The sequence below is a fragment of the Neomonachus schauinslandi genome, chromosome 8 (assembly GCF_002201575.2).
Source record: "Neomonachus schauinslandi chromosome 8, ASM220157v2, whole genome shotgun sequence".
Taxonomy (NCBI): domain Eukaryota; kingdom Metazoa; phylum Chordata; class Mammalia; order Carnivora; family Phocidae; genus Neomonachus; species Neomonachus schauinslandi.
Genome location: NC_058410.1, coordinates 43663482 through 43677938, shown reverse-complemented (window position 1 = coordinate 43677938; position 14457 = coordinate 43663482).

Sequence of the window (14457 nt, the reverse complement as noted above, 5' to 3'; positions counted from 1 at the left end):
GAAAAGAGTTGCTGCCATAAGGGGACGGAGAAATACCAAAGTCCTATGTTAAGCAAACAAGAAGGGGCCAGGGAATTTTGGATAAATGAAGACCAATCTGTGAATGCCCCAACTGTGAGTTCGAGAAGTAGAAGATGGAAGAGATAAAGTGCTCATACCAACCTCGTGGACAGGGATTACTGGGTAGGTGACCTTGACCAGCCCCAGAGGTCCCAGAAACTGAGCGGCTCTGCTCTGCCTCCTCGGGGTGAGTGATGCAAGTGTCCAGCAATTCCCTGGCCATTAGAATCCCTTAAGAGAAGTGCCAGTTCCTATATAGGGAGAGCACTCTGAGTTAAAAAGACTATAAGCCTCCAGAACATGAACCAGAAAAACCCCATCCATCCCCTGAATCAAGAGGTTGGAAACCCAGAGCGGTACCATATTTCAGTCCAACGGTGGTGCCCCTGTTGCAAGCTTCTGCCGTGGGGGCTGTGAGAGAGTGGGCACATGGAAGACCCACGAGCGTGGTCTCAGAGGCCGATCAAGCCAGAAAATTGGCATGTAGGCACCAAACAGGGCTGGAGATAAGGTTGCAGAAGCACCAGAACATAGTGAATAAGGAAGGCAGGAACTTAGGGAGAGAGGAGCTACAGAGACAAGCAGAAGATGAAGTTAGGATAGAGATAATCAAAACAAAGAAGGCCAAAGGTCACAGGTAGGATGTGTAGGGGTAGGATGAAGCAATAGTGAATATAATGTACAGAAATGACAGAAAAAGGCAAGTTCTGGTGGGCAGGATTAGGCATGAGAACTGCCCCTTCGTGTCTTGCTCAGCAGAGCTTCCATCACCCTAAGAACCATAGTGGTGGCTCCAGAGGCTGGGCCTCCAGTGGCAAAGCCCGTCTGGCTCTACAGCTGGACTCCGGGCCTCTCGGCTGCTGTCTCTATAGCTCCGCTCTGCCCCATCCCCACCCCGCTGTGCATGACTGCCTGCACCAGGCTCTCTCTCCTTTCCAGTTACCTCGCTTCGGGCACTGCCTCCTCCCGGGGCACGTGTGGTCTCCAATGAGTCCGAGCAACCTGTTATTCCCAACCTTCTACTCGTCGTTCCCACTTTGTCTATTCTAGCAATCTGACTTCCCTCTGAATTTGACCGCTGACCTTGGGCACTCTCTCCAAAGGCCAACCTTTGGAACCTCTTCCCATTTGGGAAACAGCTTGCTGGCAGATGCTCTGGGGTTCCCCCGCATTGCAGGATAGAGCAGTGAGCGGCACAGACAGAGCAGAAATGTCAAAGAGAAAGACGAAGATGGAGGCAACTTCATGGGTGACGTCTGAGGGAGCAGTTTCAGGAACATGAGCTCCAGAGTCTAAAATAAAGGGAGGGGCAGGAAACGATGAACGTAAACTGGAAACAAAAGAATCTCTACAGGGAGCAGGTAGGCTGAGGCAGTCTTCTGACCTACTTCTGGTTGTCTTCATTTCCCTCTTGGCCGAGAAGGATCCGCTTTCTGAATGAGACCGGGGGAGGCAATTGGAAACAGCGGGCTTGGGTGAATATGGGATGGGGAGGGAGGATTCCCTTACAGGAGCTTCTGATAAGGATATACTTTCAGCTGTTGTCTGCTTGGCTCCTTCAAAGGAGAACTCTAGTGGCCCTACGAGGTCTAAGCTTTCAGTAACCTATCTGTCTTTTCTTGCCCTTGGACACAGAAAGGAAGAAAGAGAAGCTGAGCTTCTGGCTCCACAGGTCCCTGTTCTAGAACTATCTTTTCCAACCTATTTTGCGAGGCCAACTTGCTTTCCGAACATTCTCTTCCTGGCCTTCACATCTCAGTCTGAAACAAAAGCTACTGTACGGTGTATTTGAAAGTTGCTAAGAGAGTAAATCTTAAAAGTTCTCATCGCGAGGAAAAGAAGTTCATAACTATGTGTGGTGATGGATGCTAATTAGACTTTGTGTGGTGATCATTTTGCTGTATATACATATATCGAATCATTATGTTATACACCAGAAACTAGCATAATGCTATGTCAATTACAACTCAATAAAAAAAATTAAAGAAAAAAAATATTTTTTAAAACAGATAAATAAACATTGATTGTTCACATTTACCAGAGTAGTTGCTCATTTTAAATGCTACCACCCTAGGGCATCTTTAAAATTGACTGCACACAGGTTTTATATAGTTATTAGTTGACCAGCTCCCTGACAAAGAGTATGTTCATTTTCTGATGGTTATAACCATTCTTTTCTCTCAACAGTCACAAGGATAAAATTAACATTCTAGGATAAAAATTAAATTTATATATGTTTAGAGAAATTTTTTCTCCGTCCAATTTTGACATCACACTTTAGTTTGGAGAGAAGCTTATTGAGTCATAACTTTAAGTTTGCAAGAACTTCACAAAGGGTAGGGAAAACTCCTGTCCTAAATTATAGAGTTTAGATCATTGGAGTTGCTTTTCCCTGAGAGAAAAATCAAACGTTTAAGGGCAAGAGCACTTGAGCATTCCATAAAACACTGGTACATTTATTATCATGTGCTCTCTGTTCTTTCATCTGGACCTCCAACATCTGTTGGTTGGCGGTTCCTATCGGAGCCAGAGAGCGTGGAAGCAAACCCTACAATTTGTGTTATTTTCATCCCCTTCTGTAATTGAACTTTGATTATCGAATTCCTGTCAAGTGCCACTCAAGAGACTGCCGGCGAGACTGAGAATGTGTGCAAAGATCTCTCAGACCCTGAAGCCCTCCCAGAAGCAACAGCTTGGTGGGAATCATAAGCTGCCACCCCACTGCTCTTGCTCTGTAGAGAATGGGAGCAGCTCAGACATGTGTGTTTAAGGGGAAGAACAAGGCCTTGAGGGTCCAGCACGCCGAGCCCGATTCTCCGCTCAATCACATAATAGCTGCAATCTTGGGCCAATCGATGAAGTACTCTAAACTCCAGTTTTCTCATCTGTAAAAAAAAGTAAAAATGTATACACTATAGAGATTTTGCATAAATTAAATCAGTGTAATTTAATTCAGCAAGGCCCCTGGAGTCAGACTACGTAGGGTTCAAATTCTGGCTAGCCCACTTACTTGCTATGTGATTCTGGGCAAGTTGCTTCAAGTCGTTCAGCCTCAGTTTCCTCAATATATGCAATATTGATAGAGATGATTCCTACCTTATCCGGTAGTGGTGCCGAGCAAGTGAGATTATCTACAGGAAGAATGTAGCTCAGTGGCGGGCAGGACGTAAGCATTCAAATGAAGGTTAGCTGTTATTCTAGAAAGCACCACACACAACAACTATTTTGGGTTCTCTTAACTAGGTTGCAGATTAATAGAAGGCAGTGGAGCTAGAAATGCCAGCAGGCAGACCCTTTTCTTTACAAAGCATTTCTTTCTCTTTTTTTCTTTTTTCTCCTTTCAAGAATGTTCTGGTACACATTAGCAAAACGCCTAGGGGGAAGGGAGCCTAGAAAGGCTTTAAGTGTCTGTATTTCCTTCACAATGAAATCCATGTGCTTTCCAAAGAAACAGTGTCCTGGAAAGGGGCCAGTTAGGGTAGGTGCCCAAGATTGTAAATAAAGCATAAAGGAAGAGACTGTAGGAGTCCAGATTAAAGATAGATCATTATTATCATTAATTTCTTCGTTAACATTTTTATATGCTTTTTTACACGTGTGAACTGTGATTGGTTTAGAGACTGAATTTTATTCAAGAGGTAATTGTGTAGGTGTTTCCAACTGTAGAACAATGTTCCTTTGGGCGGTAATTAAAAGTGCAGTTTGGGGAAAAGGTTGAGACTGAAGTTTTTGGATGAGACCGAGGCCTTGCCCCTGCTGCTGACCCCAGGCCGGCCCACGCCTACCAGTCTCGCCGGGGCACCTCTGGGTTCTATGACATCCTTACTTGGTGGGAGCTTCCTCCGTGTTCAGCAGACACATCTCGGATCGGGTGTCACCTTTACTTTCTGTATGCAAGGACATTTCTTGTCCTAGCTGATTCTTTTTTTTTTTTAAGATTTCATTTTTTTTTTTAAAGATTTTATTTATTTATTTGAGACAGAGAGAATGAGAGACAGAGAGCATGAGAGGGAGGAGGGTCAGAGGGAGAAGCAGACTCCCCGCCGAGCAGGGAGCCCAATGTGGGACTCGATCCCGGGACTCCAGGATCATGACCTGAGCCGAAGGCAGTCGCCTAACCAACTGAGCCACCCAGGCGCCCTCATTTGTTTATTTGACAGAGAGAGAGACAGCGAGAGAGAGAACACAAGCAGGGAGAGTGGGAGTGGGAGAAGCAGGCTTCCTACGGACCAGGGAGCCCGATGTGGGGCTCCATCCCAGGACCCTGGGATCATGACCAGAGCCGAAGGCAGACGTTTAATGACTGAGCCACCCAGGCGCCCCATGCCCTAGCTGATTCTGATGCTCATTTTGGGCTAGGAAAAATGGGCAAGGTGACAATTTTCACTACAATAACTTTTGTGGAGTTTTGCCATTTTCCAACTCCTTGGCTTTTCCTTTTCGCAAAATGACTTTCTCACCCCAGACACACTAAATAAATGTGCTTAAAAAGTAATATTTCATGGTTACCAGAAGGGAGCGGGTGGGGGCGTTAAAAAGGTGATGGGGATGAAGGAGGGCACTTGTCCCAGTGAGCAGCGGGTGTTGTGTGGAAGTCCTGAATCACTGTATTGCGCACCTGAACTTAGTATTACACTGCATGTTAACTAACTGGAATTTAAATTAAAACTTAAAGAAAGTGATATTTCATGGTTACCAGTGGCTGGGTGGAGTGGGGAGTTATTGTTTAATGTTTAATTCTGTTTGGGATGATAAAAAAATGTTCTGGAAATGGATAGTGATAATGTTTACACATCCTTGTAAGTGTACTTAACAGCCAAGGAATTGTACACTTAAAAATGGCTAAATTGGTAAATTTTATGTATATTTTACCACAATTTTAAAAAGTGCTATTTCAACATTATGGATCAATCACTTTTTGTGGACACCATACTTTCTAGTCAGAGAGCATTAAGCGGCGCCATTTCGAATGGCCTGCCATCTGGGCTGGAGACCCGCAGCTAACATGGTAGCAGGGACCCGACAGAGGTGACCAGAGTGCTGTGTTTTCTAATTAGCATATTAATTAATTGCATATAATTAGGTGCTTTGATATTTGCAGGTTTGCTCTTTTTAAAAATTCTAAGCACCCTCCTTTCCATCACTTAAAGGCAGGGTTTTCGCGGTTGGCTTTGTTGTCAGGGGAAGGATAGACGTAAGAGGCCCACCTGCCCGCTTCCGGTAAGTCAGTGCTGACCGCCCGTTGCCGTTAATGTGAGATTTTAACTGGAACCATCCAATCCTGATATTTGGTTGGGGCATTAATATTATAAAAGCAAATTAATCCTCCTGGAAAAGCATAAAAATGTTTTTGAAGTTCTGATGCTTGAATAATATTAGTAAAAATCATCTCATGAACCTGGAATGAGGAATTTTCTACCTTTCAGAGAAGGGTGGCTTAGAATAAAGACGGGGCAGGGTGTCTTTCGATCCCATAGTGTGCTTGCAAGAAGGATGGTGACTGCAGAGCTGAGATGTTTCTCTCTCCCTCACCCTGTCCCTCCCTGAGTTTCTCCTCTCTGTTTATCTGCTTCTGAGTCTTCGCCCCGGCTTCTTTTCTCTCTCTCACACACAGGCCCTGTGAAGTAGAAGGTGGTCAAGGCAAAAATTATTATTGCCATTTTACAGATTTTACAAGTGACATACTGAGAGGATAAGTGACACGGAGCTCGGTATGGGAAGAGCCAGTCCTAACCCCATGTCTGGTGACTCTGGCCTACCATAGCTGCAGCCAGGATTCTGGCTATCCTGCAGTCCAGGAAGGGAACAGGGACACAGCACTGCCAGACAGATGGTCCCAGTGACTTGGACAACTGGCAGGGGTGGTGCTGAGCCCAACTCATCATTAAGTTTCCCTAAAGATGCTCCCAGGTGCTCCCATCCTGGCTGTTGAGCAGCCCTCACCCATCCATCCATTCATCCAGACTGGCAGAGGGTGTAGGAGGTATGCAGCGGGGGGAGGCCAACGGGCACATATGCCCTCTGGATTCTGGTGACTATGATGTTGAGTTCCTTTTAAGTCAAAACTGTCGACCAAATTCAGCCATTTTTAGCCCACATAGCTGGGGAAATATCACAATAAAATTATTTCTCAAAAGATAAATTCAGTTGTCATATTCAATTATTATCTGGTTAATTCTAGCTACACAGATACTGGATTTAGGAAACAACTTTAAAACATCTCTTCTAGGGGCACCTGAGTCGCTCCATTGGTTAAGTGTCTGCCTTCAGCTCAGGTCATGATTTCAGGGTCATGGGATCGAGCCCCACATCCGGCTCCCTGCTCAGCGAGGAGTCTGCCTCTCCATCTTGCGCCTGCACCTGGATGTGCTCTCTCTCAAAGAAATAGAATCTTTGAAAAAACTTTCCATTTCCCTTCCCCCAAAGTATCACTTTAGTTATGTAAAAATGCGAAAGATTAGCAATATCCTGCTAATATTATGATTAATCAATATCTGTTATGCAAGATCGTCATAGCTTAAGAACTCCTCATCAAGCTTCCTGAATCAAGTCTGTATTTTCCCCTTTTATTATATTAAAAAAAAAAAAAAAATCCTGGTCTGAGAAGCCTGAAAAGAAACTTTCAATGTGCGCCAAAAGCATTCTAGCTTTTATTCTTCATTGCTATTTGCAATTACCCAGAAAGGAAACGTGTTGGAAGAAAAATCCCACCCACCCCCTCAGGTCACAATTGACATTCTCTTTCTTAAGATGCCCAGCTGCGACAAGCAAAAGCCAGTTCAGAGATAGGTCTTTTGAGCGCCCCCTGGTGGCTGAGAAGGGTCACGAACTCCGTGTCCTGACCCAGAAGGCCAGTGATCTTTGAGGCTTTCTAAATGGCCATTACCAAATTTTCCATTCAACGTTGAAAATGCATTCAGATCAGGAAAACAGGAGGGAGTGGAAAGAATTTGGAATCACAAGACTTGGATTTGAGTCAGAGCTCTGTCATTTACTAGCTATGCAAACCTGGGTCTGACTGGTCAGTTTCCGCAGCACTGAGGTTGAATCTGGAGTTTCTCATTGGAGATAAGAGGCAATGTCAAAACTAGAGGGGTATACGATTCCATTTATCTGATGTGTCCAGAAAAGGCAACTTTATGGAGATAGAAAGTAGATTAGTGGTTGCCTGGGGTTGGGGATGGGAATGGGGATTAACTATAAATGGGCATGAAGGATCTTCCTGGGGTGATGATGAATATGTTCTAAACTGGATTGTGCACAACTCGGTAAATTTACTAATAATCATTGCAGTGTGCATTTAACCTGGGTGAATTCTGTGGTATCTGAGTTATACCTCCATAAAGCTGTTTTTCAAAAAGCAACTGGAAGGAAAAGCAGTTCAGAGATAGGTCTTTCTATCCATCCACAGGATGGATAACCTGTGTAAAACAGAGCTGGGAAGCCTGTACCCTGTAATTAAATAAGAGAGAAAGGGAATGTGGGGTAAGGTAGGGATGGGCAGGAAAAATGCCCAGGACGGGTGCTGCTGTTTGGAACTTTATTTTGTCCACTTTACATTGTCCGTAGCTTGTGTCCAGGAAGGTCACCCGAGGTTAGCGCGCAAGGGGCCGAAAGTGCGCAGCTCCTATTGTAAGCTAGCAGCAGGGCTTCCGTGCACTGGGACGGAAGTTCTGACAGTCAGGGCCACTTTTGATGGAGGGAAGACTATTAAAGCAGCCGGCTTGATGCAGCTGCATCAAAATCACCATTTTTTTGAAATGTAAAAACTGTGTTTTCTTCATAATATTTCTCAGTATGAGGTAATTCAGTGTGGTTGGGGAATTAGATGACACTAAGGAGTGGGTTGGGGAGAGCATGGCTTTTTTTTTTTGCATTACTTACTAACAGAAAACTTGAAAGTATGAGAATTTATAAAAGAGCAATAAGAAAATTCAGAAGAATATCTCTGTGGAGTTGGGTAGAGAGAAACTTGGGAGGAATAACACCCAAACAAAGCCGGAAGAAAGAAAGGGGGAGGGGAGAGGAAGGAAAGAAGACACAGATGAAATAGTAGGAAATAACACTGTATCATACATACCAAATGGGTTTATATATATATGTATCTTTAATATAACAGACACAAACCAGACAAAAGTGGGGAAAGGATGGATATAGATAACTCACAAAAGGAAAAATAAATGAAGAAATATGATCTGTCAACATTTCAAAGGACATTTAGCCTGGCTACTAATTAATAAGTATTATTAACAAAACAATGAGCAGGGGCGCCCGAGTGGCTCAGTTGGTTAAGCGTCCAATTCTTGATCTCAGCTCAGGTCATGGGTTCAAGCCCAGTGTTGGGCTCCACACTCCAAAATGGGCTTTGGGCTCCACAATGGGGGTGGAGCCTACTTTAAAAAAAAAAAAAAGAAGAAGAAGAAAACAATGAGCTATTTTTCACCTATTAGCAAAGATTAAGAAGATTGATGTTGATTATCCTCAGCCAAATTGGTACAGGCTTGCTAGGGGGTAATTTGGCACTGTACTTCAAAATATAAATGTGCATACATTTTGGCCCAGCAATTCCAGTTTGGGGAATTACTTTATGGTAATAATTACACATGTGTGAAAAGATACATATGTTAGGATGTTCATGATTGAGTTATTTGTAAAGACAAAAAACAAAAAATAGAAAGGTTCTCAAATGCCCATCAACAGGGATTTGATAATTATAGATGTATTCAATAGACTATCCACAGTAATTAAAAATGAATGTGGTCTATATTTTGGGTCATGGGGAAAATATTGACATTATGTTACTAAGTAAAAAATATCAGTGTCATAAGAGCATAGATGACATGATCACATTTTTATTTAAAATTATACTGTGTGTGTGTGCGTGTGCGTGTGTGTAATGGACATGAAGAGGCAATGCCCAGATACCCTTCAAAACAGGACTTATCGCCCCACTGCCTGCCCCTTCAGGAACTGCCTTATGGCAGAGCCACCTCTCCAGTGTCCCGCCCTTCTGAGCAGGGCTGGTGGTCACATCCTGACAGAGGCGGGGACATAGGGCAGTTGTTTTAGCTCAACAGAGAACCACTCTGATGGGCTATTTTCCCTCCAGTGCTCCCTGTGGGGTCAGCTGAGGCTGTCATCAGGCCTGAAACACAGCTGTTTCCCTCACTACCCAATGCTGCTCTCATCCCCGTCTTTCCACAGGTGTTGTTGACCCCAAGGACAATCCTTAAGAACTATCTCTCACAACAAACTCCATCTCAGAATCTGCTTCCCAGAAAACCTAACCAGTGGTTTTTGTACATATCCAGCAGACAAATTCTGGCAAAAAACCAAAAACAAATCACAAAACATCCTGCAAGTATTTTATGTTGGATGGGTTTTATGTTATAATTTTTGGCATTGTCCGATCATTTTTAAATGGGTATTTATTAGTTTTGTCATCAGATGAAAATAATAAAGTGGTTTTCATTTTGGAAAATAAAAAGAAAAGTTAATAGTTTGGTTTTACTCTGGTCAAAATGACCAAATCAGAGTATCCCGATTGAAATGGCAGCACCAAGCCCCCTGGCGTGCGCTCTTTAGAACAGGAAGGTGAGCTATTGTGAACGCCCTTCTGGTCCTTACACACCCTTCCTACTGTTCTAGGTCTTGATGCAGGTGAAAGTTTTGCTACTTTCTCCACCAGGCTGTTAGCATATTGTTGAGGTTTCCTGTAGAAGTGTAAGATGAAGAGAAATCTGGGGGGACTGCGAAGACCCACTGAAGACTATGTGTGCCCACATGATGGGAGTAGATGGACACAGGATGCTACATGTTGATAAATCCTCAAACCTGGAGTACTTACAGGTAGCGCCTCGTGTTTCATCACGAACAGGAGGAACATACGTGCGGGGGGATGAGCCCAGTGGTATCTGCTACCCAGATTCCTTGGCTTAGAGCCTTGACCTGTTTGGCAAATACTTTGTGCTGCCTATACGAGAAGTACCTGTCTTCTAGTTTCCCTTTGTCTTGTGGCTTTTCCAGATTTGGGCTTCATGTTGTGGTCCTGTTCAGGGGAGTAAGGAAGCAGTATGTTTAGAAGCCATTGCTCCTGAGAACCAAGTGTTCTTGCTTGGCCAATACAGTCTTAGGGAATAATGCGTTAGTTATCCACTGTAGCAGAGACCAGAAGTTGTCCTCCCCACATCCATTCTTTCCTTCTTCATTCAGAAAATTCAAAACCCAAGCTTTTGCTGGCACACTTTGCAGCTCCCTTGCAGCTCAATGGGGTGAAATGAGTAAATTCTTGCTGATAGTATGTGCGCAGAATCAAAGTTCCAGGTTGTCTCCTTAAAGGAAGCACTTCCTCTTTTCCCCTGTCCTGGGGGTCAGAATGCAGGTCCAGCGTGGGTGGTGGTGAGTTATCTGTGAATATGCAGATGAGGGCAGTTGTTTTAGCTCAACAGAGAACCAATGCCCACCCAAGGGGATGAGGGGATGAATGAGCTACAGAGAGAAGCAGCCTTGGTCCCTGTCACAGGGAACCTCCACAGCATCCCTTGACTACTCACCCGGGGGCTGTTTTGTAAGAGAGAACGGAACTCCTTTCTTGTGTAAGCCACTGAATTGGGGGAATGGGGATGTGCAAAAACCAGCTATTGTTTTTATATTTTACTCTTGTAACTCAATTATAGTGTTTGTTACACTGATGTATTTGTTCACTTCTCTGTGTCCTTCTCTAGAATATTTCTTTCTGAACTGCTAGTGTAGAGGAGGCATTCGTGAGTGTTTGTCAAATGTATGAATAATTGAATGCTGGGGAAACTTTGTAGAAAAGGGAAGCTGGAGAACTAAATACAAAGCTTGATTTCATAATTTCTGTGACAAAGGTTTCCCCAGGTCTCTCTAGCGCATCAGCGGGGACCCCATCAATAATGCACAGACACAGAAATGATGAATGTCTAAGCCCCCCCTTCCCTTATCTCTGGAGGAAGATGCTGGTGTTTTACTGCTCAGCATTCTGTACCACTACACCCCCATCTGGATCAAAACTCACACTCACATTTCAGAGCAGATTAATTCATGTAAGGAGCACACTGAGAGGATCACATCAAAAGTCAGAAAAGGCTGCGAAGCTCCCACAGCAGGGAGCAGGAGGTCTGAGCAGGCTACAGGGTGGGAATGTGTGGGAGCCTGGGAGGAAGGGAAAGGAGATTCATAATGAGACGAAATTATAAACTGTATTTCTTTTTGAACGTCACTTGAGAGATACAAGTAAAGATCAGAATTAATTTGCTCCTGATTGCTGGTCGGTGCTCTCTGATCGTGACTCCATAGGAAACGACCGGGCCGAGTACACTGGGATTTTTTTCCTGACAATAGTCATAGCCCAAGTTTCATGGCTTTTAAACCACCTCTTCATGAAGGGCTTCAGCTCCTTCCTCAATTCACAAATTCTAAGAGTTCTAGATGTTGTCCCTCTTGTGGCCATGAATCCTAACCCTCACTGTGATGCTGGCTGCTCATAAAGTCATGGGAACGCAACCTGAATCCTCCGTCACCGCCATAGTATCCCAGGGGCAGCTGATGTCCCTGCTCACAGCAGGGTATTCCTATGCTCTGGACATCTTCTGTAGAACCTGGCCCCCTGGTCCCTCGGATTGACCAAGGAACTGACACCTGAGATACAGGGCCTCACCATCTTGATTTTTCTCCCAGGTACATATGCAAAAATTAAAAATAAAAGTTCTTCCTTTCTCTTTCAGCTGAAAAACCATCACACAATTCATACTGTTATGGTCCTATCTCCCATTTCAAAACACAAGTCAGAGTCAAGCTGGCTCAAACGGGGAGCCGGCGTTAGTCTAATTAAGCTAACTTGCAGCACGATGAGCTGAGCCTGAGGTTCTCGGGACCTCTTCAGTCGCAGGTGAAAACACTTGGCAGGTTAACACACCTGAGCTGTGGTGTGGCCCGGGTGGCCGAACCACAACTGCCAAGAGCTGGCTGGGCCTTCGGGGGTCCACACTCATCTTTAAGAGGGTAGACAGACCCACTTTTGTACTTCCTCAGTCTGATGAACCCCCAGTGTGAAGACATAGCTGAAGGTGGTTTCTGAGCTTTATTACGCATTATTAGTTTGTGCAAAGAAGCTGGAAACCTAAAGCCAGGTTATTGAATGTTGGATATTCAGGAAATTGGATCGATTATAAAAAGACTACTGACTTACAAAAATGCACTTTGTTCTTGACATTTGACAAACGCAATTTTGCTGCAGTTATTTAAGAAACAGCTTCTTGCGGTCGGTAAGGAGACAATCTGCTGTGCATGTGCAAAACAGGGACATTTGGGTGACATGGGACCTTAGGGCAGCAACCATATGGCTCATTTCTGTGACGAGTGAAATCCTGCAAGGCTGTGTGTGAAAAAGTACAGGCGGAATTGGAATTTCTGTTTTACCAAAGGCGAATTAAGGAATATTACCGAGTAGGTTTTCTGTGTATCCATCTTTATTAGCAGAATTCCAGAGCGTATAAGCCATAAAATTAATCATTTATTCAGTACTCTGTGTGAGGCATTGTGCTGCGTACTGACCCTGAAACATTTAAGTAAATATATTTGCTCAATAAAAAACCATGACCCGTCCTACAGAAAGAATAAAATATTTGGAATAACTGTCCTGATGTGTGGTTAACTTATGCAGAGGGCGTAAAGTCTGTAGCTATTTGCAGCTCCCAGCATTGCAAAATCTATGCAAAAAAAAAATGTGAAATCACACACACACACACACACACGCATGCACTAGTGCTTAATGGGAACGGAGAAGGAAACTAGGTTTCCCTCTCTAACTAAATGATATATTCTCTAACCTTTCAGATATTTGAAAGCTAATTTAAGCTCTGAAAACAAGATAAGACTCATCTATTAAGTGATCTTTGGGATGCCCCAGGGCCACTGTAGGGCCCAAATATAATCATCGAAATGTCAGCATTTCTGTTCTCCATTTCAGCAGGCTACAGAGAGCCCCATTGTCTATTCTCCCAACAGCTCTTGCTGGCCGACTCCATGTGAAATCAATGCGGCCAATTCTCCTTCCTTGGGAATGGGAATGCTGGGGGAGGAGGGCTCCCTTTAAAGTTCCTTTAAAGGGATTTTTTTTTTAATAGGAGACTGAAACTTATTTATCATATACCCAAGCAATGTCTGACATATGAGAAAATGCTATTAATATAAAACATTAAACATTAAAAGGACATAGTATTTGTTTTTTAATACAATAATAGGCTCCCAGGATTCTAACAAGAAAGTTTGATTCCAAGTTTGCATTATAGTCATTTGCTCTGCTACAAGAAACTATGGTGGAGGTAATCGGCAGTATATTTCTCAGGATTCAAATACGAATGGATTTCATATGCGTGTTTTTGCATCAGTAGTTCAGGTGTAGGGTTTGCCCCTTAGTTCAGCTCACAGAGCTCCAGCTCACTGGGAGGAGGATGAGCTCGGCTCAGGCCATAGGGGCAGGTTGAGGACACCGGAAGCTGGGGCTGGACCCTGGCTGGGGTCACACTGCTGGGCTCCTGCCAGGCAGGGGCAGGGCCACCAATGTCCCGTTTTAATTGGGCCAGCCAGGCCCCCTGCCTCTGTGTTGACAATCTGCACTTGAGGGGCTCCTCTTGGTAGCTAGAGATGACTGAGAAAAACTGAGTTCCGGGCAAATGGAAAGAACACGCATGGGATGAGAGGAAGTGTTGTCTCCCATTTACGTGTGCATGCATGCGTGTGTGGGTGAGTGTGCGTGTGTGTTGAGTGTGCTGTGGAAGGGAGTGGGAGTTATAAGAGTACATTGCCAACTATTCTTGGAGCTTGAGAAAAATCCAATTAGATTTTTACCTCACAGGATGCAACGATAAAAATGAAAAATTTCATATTATATATATATAAACACCACAGAAGAATAAAAAAGAGAACTTAGCAAAGACAAAGAGATTGTGGGCAGATCTGAGGAATATTTAGGAGCGTCAGTAGTACTTTGTGACTGATTGGATGTGGAAAGCAAGGGAGAAGGAGGAGTTACAACCAGATTTGTGGCTTTAGCAACTGGGGACTGTGTCCTTCTGTTAGAAGTGGAGACAAGAGGACATTGCCCGAATCATCTACCCCCTTACTGCCACACACCTGGCTGTTCTGTCGTCAAACTCTCAAATAAGACAGTCCCTGAATTCCTTACTATGACAATTACTTCATTTTGCCACCAATAATTTTTTTTTTTTAACTAAAACTTGGGATACAGATTCCTGTGTGGTCTGACACAGGGGCAGAACTGTCTTCCAAACGAAGGGGTAAGGTGCTCGAGGTGGTTCTGCTTTTAGGGCTCCAAGGGTGTGCTCCACGGTGGGATCTGAAATGCCAGGAACT